The sequence below is a fragment of the Cicer arietinum genome, chromosome 7 (genome assembly GCF_000331145.2).
Source record: "Cicer arietinum cultivar CDC Frontier isolate Library 1 chromosome 7, Cicar.CDCFrontier_v2.0, whole genome shotgun sequence".
In the NCBI taxonomy this organism is placed as follows: Eukaryota; Viridiplantae; Streptophyta; class Magnoliopsida; order Fabales; family Fabaceae; genus Cicer; species Cicer arietinum.
Window position 1 is genome coordinate 6,409,936 of NC_021166.2, and position 12,659 is coordinate 6,422,594.

Genomic DNA, 12,659 nt, shown 5'->3' on the forward strand with positions numbered 1-12,659 from the left:
ACTGTGACTATAAGATTTTTTCTAGTGGAGAATTATTTTTTCCAAATTTAACTATTACTACATCATCACACTAGGTATCTATGTATATACTAATCGTATCCTTTTGTATAAGATGATGCACAGAAGAGCCATGCCTCTGTATCTGCCTGATTTAATCAGATTTTTTGTGGTCCTACTCCTATCAGAACAACGTGTTCCACTACGTTAGGCTAAACGTTCTTAGTTTATACAAATGTAAAATTATGCCTTATAATTGGTAAAGCTTCTTTTTCTGATGTCTCATTTTCCTTATACATTTTATCAATTCTACAATATTCCTCACTAATTGCAAATATCTTCTGCCACATTAGATGACAATTCAATTGATTTTCAGATTTTAACGCTAAATTGGTTAACTAATTTGACTCTTTTTCACAAATAATATAATGTAGAATGTGACTCGGACCATTTATAAATAAGTATGGGAATGTGTAAAACTGCAATAATATCATTAATATGAATTCAAACCATAGTATTAAATTACATTCATCTACAATTGCAATTTCATAATATTGGGGTCGGTAAATTAAAATGATGATAGAAAGCAAGAAGAGGTTGTATATTTGAAAAATAAATTAGCAAAGATTTCAGCACCAAGTTGGTATGTAGAGAGAAAGAGACATTAAGATTTGAGACAGAGTAAGAGGGGAGGGAGAGAGAGGAGAGAAGATGGGGTGGGGGGGTGTTAAAATCAATACGGCAAATGATGTCAGGAGAGAGGAGTGGTTAAAAAAATATATGATGTCATGTAATGACAAAGGTTAACCTTTTTCACAGAAATGTAGGAGAAGATTAAACTAAAAGGGCAACAAGAAGAACTATCATCATTAATAATAAAAAGGAAAAGTGAGGGAATCTTCTCTGCAAACACAAAATACTTTTTTTCTTTTCCTTTCACCATTTGATTGAATGAATCACATTTTTACTAGTAAATTAGTTAATTGGAAACTTCACCCAATTCTACAGACAACTAGGAAACATTCAATTTTTCATAATTTAATATAAATAAATACAAATCTATATTGTAATCTTCTACTCCCATCTTGCATGGCTCAAACGTGTACCATCTGAATTTAACAACAACAAAAAAACTTGTTAATTTTTAATCTTCAGTTTTTTTTGAAAAAAAAAAAAAAAACATATTTTCATGTTCACTCAAAGAACCAACAGAAAAACAAGTGTTGTAGAGTATATATAGACCTATTAGACCCTACCCATTTTCTAACAGGAAAAACAGGACCAGTAATAATAATTCAATTAAAAATATTATAAGTATATTATTTTTATGAAAACAGAGAAAACAATTTAACTAAATCGAGTTACAGAATTATATATCAAAACTATATATAAATAAATTGTCCATGATACTGGAAAATCTCACATACATGATAATAGTTAATTAATTAATTAATTAATTACCATGATATAATAATATATTGAGATGAAAAGAAGAGGAAATTGAGTTCACCTTGTAGTAAGTAAATTCTGCATCTAGCAAAAATAATAAGCCTGATTGCCATATTCTCCCACAGCTTTCTTGAGCTTCTTCTAGGGCTATTAATCTTGAATTTGGAAAGATTTAAGATGCAAAAGAAGTTCAAGAAAGCTGTGGAAAAGCATGACCAGGACTTAAAAACAAAAATTGGACTTCAGATCTCACATTTGATGAGGCAAGTTAATTAAGTTTGTGTTGAAGAAGCACTTAATGAGAGGAAAAAAAAAGCTAGGTAGAGAGATATATTATATAGAGAAGAAGAGAAGAGAATTGAGAAAGAAAGAAATAAGCATATGCAACTTCAAATTAAGTTCATATGGACCACTCTACAATTTATAATATGAATCTAGCAGCTTTATAAAGAGAAAAGAGAGGGGAGGGGGTGAGAGTGGGGGTAGGGGGGGGTGTAGGGTTCAGTTCAGTATCACTTATACAATTTACAAAGGTGCAAAATTAAATTACCTTTCAAAAAATGGCTTACTTTCCCGGTGAGTGCGCAGTGGGTCACATAAAAACACGTCAGATTGGTAAAGAACAATAATCTTCCCAAAAAAGACAAATCAAGAAAAAGAAATATGTAATTTGCATATGCAAATTAGATATTTAGGAACAAAAAGAAACAACAAAAAATTGAGGTGTGGTTGTAAAATTGAAATAACCTTTCCCATTCCCTCACATGCAACCATGTGAGCATCATCTTTTTTTTTTTTTTTTTTGTATTGATTTAAAGTATGGGTGGTTTATGGTCCCCTATCTTTCAATATGTATTAATTTTGTTTCTCTTTTTTATTTATGAAAAATAATTAAATAAATAGACAACCACACATATTTACAATTCCAGGTCATGATAATCAATTATTTTGCTGTAATGCAGATGTTTTATATGAAAAAAGAATAATTCATCTATGTAGCTGTTACAATATGGTTGGCATATGAGGCTGTCCAAGCTAGAAAGGATAATAATTATTTATTTTTTTGTATACTTTTTAATTAACTGATCCTGGCTAAAGTAATGGGATAAAAAATAAAAGTAGAGCCCAAGATTGTTTCCATATCAAGTTCCTTCCTATTTTTCTACTTATATGAACTTGTAAGCTGGAGCTATTTTAACTATGTGCTACACATCTACAACTATAGCTACTTACACAAATCAAGTTGTACAACATTACAAAGTGGTTGAGATTTTAATGCCAAATGTTGGCTCAAATTTACAAATGTGCTCACTTTTATCTGCACCTTTGCCATTTTAGATGTATAGAAAAATTAATATGTCTAAAGTTTGTCCATTATCATCAACTGATCAGCTTTTCATTAACGTTCACAATTTTCGGATAGTTAGTTTACAACCTTTTCTTTATTAGTTTTTTTTTTTACAAGACTTTATTGGTTTTGTTGAATACAAGACATATAGACATGATCACATGTATACTTTATTATATAATACAAAAGTTGCCTTGTCAAAAATAATAAAAATACAAAAGTACCCTCTAAATAAGTAAATTCTTTTACTGGCTCTTTATAAATAATTGAAATTTACTATATGTAATTTAAATTTATTAAATATATCGATTCATACAATTCACTAACTTAGATTTTAGTTCCTGTGATTTTTGCTTGGGTATAGATCTTACGGTTTGTAACTATTATTAAGGTTTTTCTCCGCAAGGATGTAACTTATCAAACGAAAGGTAGTTTTTTGTACTCAATCAAGCGAATATATATATTGTTACAATTCAAATTTATTAAAAAGAGTAGGAATTAACTCACGACAACCCAATCAGAGATTACAAAGACCACAAGCAGTCCATTGGATCAACGAACTGAGTCAAAAAAATTGCAAACTAGATCGCCTTCCCACTCTCACAACTAACCTCAAGATGCTGTCCTAAAATATAAATAAAAATTGGTTAAATAAAATATATTTCGTCTAAAATTTAGATTAAATATATTTATTTTTTTATACTAATTTAACAGTTTCACCCTATTGAAAAATATCCTATTTCACATCATCCACCAAGACCAAATAACAACAACAACATATTAAGTTTAAATGATTTTTTTAATAACTAATTAAATTATTAATTTTTTTGAATTTTGATTTATCTTAATGATATATTTAATAATTTTAAATTTTTTTATATAAAATTGTACATAAGTGATCTATATGATACAAACTTTCCATCTAATAGTATGAATTCTATAAAATTTGTATTGATTAAAACATTATTAAATGCTGTAACAATATATTTGTACTTTAATCCTTCCTCTATTATTATTATTTTTTATTTTAAAATTAGTTTTTTTTATTTGAACTATCTATTGAATTTCACATATTTAATTAAAATGAAAATTCAAACTTTTGTTATGAAGAAAATAGTAAATAGTTTGAATTAAAAAATAAGAATATTGAATAGGAAAAAAGTAATACATATATAAAAAATATAAAGATCACATGAATTTTGACACAACATAAAAATCTTTCCCTTATAAATATATAAATAAAGGATAATTGTACCCAAAAAATAAAAGACCTGGCTTTAAATAATTTGTTGTTGTGTATTTATAACAAAACTCTAGAGTATGAGATTCGGTATCTTAAACAAATATAGCTTATATATAAATTAAACTGTAATTAAATTATATTAAAATAAATTGAAATTAGTTGTTTTAAAATAAAATAAAAAATTAATTTAAAAAAAAAGATAAATGTGATGTTTGGATAATATAATCAAAGTAGATTTTTTAAGATATTTTCTCTAAATAAAAAATTATATCTAACAAATCACATGACGAAAGTTGAGAGCATATTTAAAGATATTAATGACTCCATCGAAGTAAAATTTTGACAACAAAATGACATTGTGTGGAATCTAATAAAAAGAGATTCATAGAATAAATAGTTACCACATTTTTACAAAATATCATAAAATAGAAAGAAGCATCTAGAATATATACTTTAATTCCACACATGTAGATATGCACTCATGGGCTCATGGCTTATTTGTAAGCATTCAATTTGTAAGCCATAAACTTTATTCTTTACTCAAAAACCTCACACTACTAACTAACGTAGCAACTAACAACTAAAATCTTGTGCACTACCCAACTATATTATAAACTATCATTACTATCTCAGTTACTAACAAATCAATTGAGGTGGGAAGTTTTAAAAGTCTTCACATTGGTGAAGTTATTATCCTATTTATACCACAATATTCATATGATTACATTATTATTTGGATATGTATGTGGGACAATTTGCGGGCATTTATGAGTTGGTGCTGGATTTGAAAGTGATATGTTTCTAAGAGTAAGTTGTTCAAGGTAAATGTAGAGTAACATTTCTTGTGAAATCAACCGCTTTCTGCCTATATTGTAACTTTATTTTTTTTATCAATAAATAAATAAAAATTGTAACTTTCTTTCTAAATTGTGGCTTAGGATGTATTCCTTTTGAGTTCCTTGGATAATCATGTGGCGCGGATCTAAAAAATGTAGTACTTGAAAACATGTAGTTCGATCTTTCGGAAAATCACATGTCTTGAACATGTTTAAAGTGTGCGATTGTATCTGTTTAAACTCTAATTTAATTAACATGTTGTTAAATTAGACGTTTTGTTTTTTATTTAAATTTAAAACTTCACAGTTTTATGATTTAGTTACAGTAAAATTTATCATATTTTGTAAGATAAAAAAAGTGTATAATTGTATATATTTATTTTATAGTATACAAATATTATATAGTAAAGAAATGTAGTATAAAAAAATTATATTGTAAAAAAAATGTCAAAGTTTGAGTGGTGTAATGTTTTTTCTTTTTAAAGTTTAACTTTAAAATTATAAATTTATAAATTGTTGGACCCTTATAATTAAATATGTATAAAAAAATATTGAGTCTTTTTTATAATTGTATTATAATTAGAACCCTAGAAAACAAAAATATTTTGTTTTATCAATTCTCCTACTCTTATTATTCTTGCATATCTCAAGTTTGTGAAGTAAAACAAAATATCAGATTATTTTCCATTAGAATCTTATTTATTAACAATTATCCATCTCTCCTCTTGTTTAAATAAATTTCATTATCATTAATAGCATTTCATCTCAAAAGACTCTCAAGGCTAAATAGGATTATATCATATAAAAACATATTCATATTCATCGCATCAAATATAATAAAACATATTTATTGGTGGCAAAGATGAATCATATTCATCGCATCAAACATATTCATATTCATAAAACATATTCATATTCATCGCATCAAATATAATATTTATAAGATTTAAGATGAATCAATTAATATATATAAAAAATATAATGACCTAATTAATATCACATTAAACATAATACAATTCATTATCACTATATGATATATAAAAGGATACAATCCGTATAAAATTTAGGAGCACTCAAATTCTCAAGGACGACTACGAGGAAAAGATTAACATGTTGGGAGGGATTTCAACTCTCCATTGGTGGCAAAGTAATTTTAATTAATTTTAATTAATTTAATGTTAGCAAATTTACCTTTGTATTTTTGTCAGATAGAGTATTAATTAAAAAATTTAGGAAATTTAAATTGTACGCAATTCAAATACTTCAATTCAATTGAATTCTCTTTATTTAATATCTTTTAAAGTAATAGGTTAATTGGTTCTTAAAAAATTAAGTCACTTTTATAAATTTTGAAAATTTTGGGACAACACTATAAATATCAAACAAAGGTGGTACAAAATAATTAGTTTAAAAAATTGGGCAAAATTAAATTATAAAGACCAATTTGAAAAATTAAACAAATGACCTAATTTTTGAAACATTTAGGGATCGATTTACAAATTTCAAAAAAATTATATGGATCATTTTTAGATTCATATTTTATACAAAGATATTTGAAATTTTTTAAATTAAACTTTGACAAAATTCTTAATAATATCCTTTCATTTTAAATATTCGTCAAATTTATTATTTAAGTATTTTAATTTAAATTAAATTATACATTTAGTCCCTTAACTTATTTTATAATTTCATTTTAGTTCAATAACTATTGTTTATTCCTTTTTAATCTCCTAACTTTATTTTCATGAATCAAATTAGTATTTTTCATCCTATCTATGCGAATATCTAAAAAAATGTTTTGTAGTCTCTAGTTCATATATAAAGAAAATTTCTTCGGAGATTTTTACGGTGTACTAAAAGACAAATTGAATCATGTCTAAATCTTGTGATGACATGAATTATGCTATGTGTAAATAAAAATTAAGAGCTTTCGAAAATAAGTTTAACGAAGGAATTTTTAAAATCACATTTAGTCATTATACTTTTTTGTCAATTTTATTCCGAAACTAAGCTTATGCATAAGTGTTTTTCTTTTTGTAACAGTATGGTAGAATATATTGATTTGTGATTCTACCGAATCTGAAATTTTCAAAAACAAAATAACAACATTAATATCTAAACTTTTGAAATAATTATTAATTTATATCCGAAATCTATATTAAACTCCTAATAACTTGGATAAAAAATAAAGAATCGGACATAATTGATTTTGTGCGTGAGATCAAAGAATTATGAAATAAAGTGATAAAAATATTATAGATTTAATTTTAATTTTTAATAAAATAATAACAATATTAATAATATTAATTACGTTGTTAAAAAAATTAGATTAAAAACACGATAACTTAACAATTTTTTTAAGCCCAAAACGTAAGAATTATAGATAGAAAAAAGAAAAAGAAAAACCTTTCTCTTAAAGACGGCAACGAACAGCTAGACTTAATAATTTTATAGCTATTAGGAGTCTCGTGAGAAAGCATAACTCCATGGCTACTTTATATGTATTTCACACTTATATGCAAATTCAGATATGCAGATTAGGTTCTCAATTGATGATGGTAAGCTAGTATATTGGATATAGGTTCACACAAGTACATGCTACACAACTAAATTATTGGGCCGCTTTGATTTTACGTGTATGAATATCTTTTAAGATATATACATTTTTTTGGCATATATAATTATAAATATCATAAGAAATTTTTATATATAATTTTAAGATTTTATTTTCGAATTTAAGAATAATTTTTAATTTAATAATAATAGTATTTTTTTATTTGAATTAAGATTTAAGACCACTTTAAAAATATATTATCCGATTTTACTTTAGTCTTATTAATTATAAAGCTCTATTATTTTTTTTAAATTAACTTTTGAAACTTAAAATTCATAATCACTTCAAACCGACCATTAATTAGTTTACCTGCTCCAATTATTTGTTCTAATGGTATAATCTTATAGAATTTTAGTAATTTGACAATAATATTTAGTATTTAAATGATACTAATAGATATTGGGCGTAAAAAAACTGATAATTACTATTGAGTTAACATTAAATATTCTATAAAATAGTAGTTCACCATTTCACAAGAAAATATATATTATTTGATTTACAAATTTCTTTTACGATTACAAAAAAATAATTGATTCATGTTGAACTTTTTAAGTAGTCGAGATGGTAAATACCATTAGAAACTCATACATATAAATTAATAATATCGATATTTATCAATTAAGTTATGACATATTTTCTTTTTATTGAAATGCGTTAATTGGACCCAAATCATAAAACATATCATCATTGTTAAGTTTAATTACTTATTAGTTGAAAAAATAAGGTTTAGTTGTTTATGTATGGATCTTGAGAAAACTTTTTTTAAGCGACAAAATGGAATCATATTAAGATAAACACAACTTACACAAGGGTTTTAAAACCATATACAACCAAATCAAACTAAAAGAGGACACACACACACAAAATAGACAGAAGAAAAGGAAGCACAAACTAAAGTAAAGAGAACTCCCCCGAAAAGAATTTAGTATCAATGTCCTAGACAAAAAGCCCATAACATTTGTAGACCTTCTTATAAAAATAAACAATGCGTGGCCTTAGTATTGAAAAAACTAAAATAGAGAAATTAAGGGAAATTTCTTTTTACAAACACCATATATGACATGAAAAACTCCAAAAGGATGATGGTTGTTCAATGACAACTTTATAATAATATTATATATTTTCTAGTGTATATAAACTTCTTCAAACACCTTAAGATATGCAATACAATCACAATCTTCAAGTCAAATATTCCAAATAAAGGTGGTGCATCTTGTAATAAAAAATTAAAATCAATTTATATAGTTTTGATATATCTCTTGTTTTACCATACAAGACTACGTGAGGCTTGTTCCAAGATGTACAATTTCAACCAACTCCATTAATCTTCACTTTGATAATCTTCACTTTGATTGAAATAAATACATCTTTAGCTTCTATTGTCAACACAGTAAATCAAAGTTTAAAGAAAAATTATCATATTCGATCATAAATAGTATATTTCATTTGAAGTTAAATCACTTCAATAATTTCATATACGCCATCATCGATAGTATATTTTATTTATATCAACTAATCATTGACTTAAATTTTCCTCATGTCGAAAATAATTCTCCGATCAAATATCTCTATGTCAAACGTTATAACACTTGAATAATTTGACATTGCAATTGTATTTATATTGTAAATTGTACATATGATAAATCCCTATAAATAAAGGTGAGTCACAATGAACTAATATTTATGGCACAAACGTTTTTAGAAATAACCTTTCTAAGATAACACTTTCACAATATCATCGTTTTTTTACTGGCGAGGACCATTAGACAATATAATAACCACATATCACACTAAGAATTTAATTTTCCACTAAACCAAAGATCTTGATACTAGTTGTTGACAAAACAACATAGAATGATTATAGGAGCACTATCAAACACAAGAACATAGCATGAAAAACTACAAAATTAAAGAAAAACATGGATGTTGTCTAATGAAATAAGAGAATTATAACAAAATGTTCCCTCGTACATTTCACCGTCTCATTCTATTGAGAGACTAGGGATGACAACTAGTCATTTTATTGGGTACCTGTAAAAAATATATATATCTGATAAGATAAAAATCTGTATTATGGGCAATGATGTGAACACTGATAATTACTCGTAAAAATAAACAAGTATGAGTGCAGGTACAAGTACTTTATTACCTACCGGATCCGGACTCGTATAATATTATATTTTTTTATTTATATTATTATATTCTATAAAAAAGTTTATTAATATAGATATATTTACATACAACACAAAAATATTAATAAAGATATAGGTTTAGGCTGCCAATCTAAATATACGAATAAAATTACAGCAAAAGTTACTCAAATTCTTCTTAATTTTTCGAGTGAAATAATAATATTCCAAAACTAAGTTGATGTTTAATTTCATAAAGGATGCTAATAATTTTCTAAATTTTATTTTGTTTCTATTCAAATAAGTTTGTGTCTAGTCTAGTATTTAACTTTCTTTTTTGTCTTATTTTTATTAATATCACTAAATCAAAGAAATATTTAATCATATAGTTTTGGATGAATAACAAAACTATATAGTTTTGGATCATTTAAATACTTTAATTTATCATATTCATGATTTAATATTAAAAAAATTTGAATATTTTTTTAATTGTATTAAAATGATAAAATATTTGTGACATTATAACTTATTTTAGTTCTAATGCATATAACGAATATAAATAAAGATATTTAGGTATCCAAAAAAATACATGTATGAAAATTTAAATTAATACTTATGTGGATGTGAGTTTGAGTATAGATGATTTTTCAAACAACAAATATGCAAACGATTAACCCTATTTATTGTGATGGAGTTTGAGTATAGATAATTTTTCACACAACAAATATGAAGATGAGTAACACTATTTATTGTGATCTCTATGAGAGACCCATGATATTACTTATATAATGTGAGAGAGAAAGTGATATTCTCTCATTAGATTACTCATAATATGAGAGAGACAAATGATATCTATATCACTCTCATTTCTCAACATATTTCATTTCAAGTTAACTTATTTCGTCTATAATCCTCTTATTAGTGATGACATTCATAGCTACAAAACCTACAACAACTTATGTATGAATCATAATTGCTTGAAGTTAACTGATCCAAAAATTATTACTTGAATTAATTACTATAAGTGTTTATAATACTTGCATAATTACTATACAATGGTGAATTAATTTAGTAGATTTTTTTTCCTAATCATTTAGTTCTCAAGAGAAATAGACGCAATTTGAAATTAAGTCAAGAGCTACATATAATTTAACAAAAAAAAATTGTTGCAGCTAAGATTCAAACTCGTATTTTTCAGATTTATCGTTAATTAAAATTGATTAACTATTTTAATAAATTAATTTTATCTTATTACTTATACATGTGTAAGTGTGACTATAATTGATTTATTATATTCATCAAAAAGTGGGCATAACCTAATTAACCATAATATTTCACTATATAATTTGTTCTTGTTCCGGCAATTTGGTGTGCAAACTTGGGATGATAACAAAGTTTACCAATCAAGGCAAAAATAAAATACTATGGGAAAAGGAAAGAGCACAAACACACGCACATAGGTAAATTAGAAAAAAGATTTTTATAAGAAGCGTCCATTTTAGAATAATCCAAGCCACTAGCTAGTTGACAAATTTTCAAAGTCCCATCTTTCACTTCTTGATTCTCACATAATATGCATCTTTCCATTTCCAATCTCGTCGTGGTTATTATGTTTATTAATAATTAACCAATGTTTCTTATTAGGTGTCAGTTTCTTAATCCAATACCCTACCACACATGCAATGTGTGTTCTTGAACTATAATCTGTGACACCTCATCATGCATACCATTGAACATTTGTGTTATATATTAAGCTTTCTCCCCAAAACACGGCTTTAATGTTTTCTGTATGATATATCACTTTTAGTGGATCACGATAATGGGTTTCACGAGGTGGTGGTGGATACACTTTGACATCACTCAATGGTGCAGACACCACGTATACCACTCAGCCCCCTCTGTATTAATGCTTCGTCTTTAATATTCTTTTTCTTGGTTATTTTAGGTTTCAAAACTAGTTTAGCATAAACAAAGCAACACAAATTATATATTTAACCACCTTTAATTTGTATAAATTTATATAATATTTCATTTCTATTTTTTTTTCTATCATATTATCAATATATCACATCGGTCACTTTTATTATTTATTTGTTGAAAATCAACTACATTCGATACAATATCTCCTAACTACACTGGTCCAATACAGACAAGGAACCATTCACACTCCCCACTATGTGGAACGAAAAGTCTAATATTAGAGTTGGATCATGAAAGACACCTTGAGGATCATCGTATTGGATTAAGAGCAAACATATAAATAAATTAAACGTCATATTTTAACCAAAAATATTAAGACAATAAATATATTAATTATTTCAGTTATATATTGTTCACTTTTACGATCAGTGTGGAACTTATAACTCACTATTAACACCAACAATCGTTGTTTCAAGTGTGGGTCCATCCATTCACATGGATAAGCTCCCTTCAAGTGAATTTTTTTTCATCCACACACACTTTTAAAAAAAATTGAATGCAAAAAGGTATGTTTGAGAGAAGAGACCTCCTATAAATGTCCAGTCAAGTTTCAAAGAAGAGATTAGTCATTGATGGGTTGATACTTCGCTCCAATAACATTGTTACAGAAAAGAAGAAGAAGAAAGAACTGTAGCTTCATGGTCTAGATTTTTGCTCGTGATTTTTCCATAGTTGATATATATGGTCTATGAATTGTAAACTCTCACTAGCTAGGGAGTTGTAACTAAGAATGTGCAATCTCTAAACTTGGAAAAGCATGCAAGACACTCAATGCCTCCATCATCATGATAGGGTTGTCTGCTCTGTTTGGAGCCTGCCATAGGCTCAATTATGCATGCCTATAAAAAAACTAACATAGAACCTAACACCTCCAAACAATACAAACACAATTTAAAAAAATAAAAACTGTTAATTATAATGACATATGTTAGAGTGGGATACTGCCGTATATTAAAAACATTACACGCCTTCAATTTAAAGCGTCAGTGTTACGTAGATGCCAACAACATCATATCAAAGAGAGGGGAACAAAAGGAAAAGGCTGGCTTATGTATTGAGAAGA

General features: G+C 26.3%; 1 long non-coding RNA gene across 1 annotated transcript; it reads right to left on the minus strand.

The window, feature by feature from the left end:
- Positions 1-467: 467 nt before the first annotated feature.
- Positions 468-2,233, minus strand: LOC105852466 (uncharacterized). The gene is made up of 2 exons (XR_001144329.3): positions 1,508-2,233; positions 468-1,106 (listed from the first exon to the last, which is right to left on the minus strand). It is a non-coding gene; the product is annotated as an uncharacterized lncRNA (long non-coding RNA).
- Positions 2,234-12,659: the final 10,426 nt, after the last annotated feature.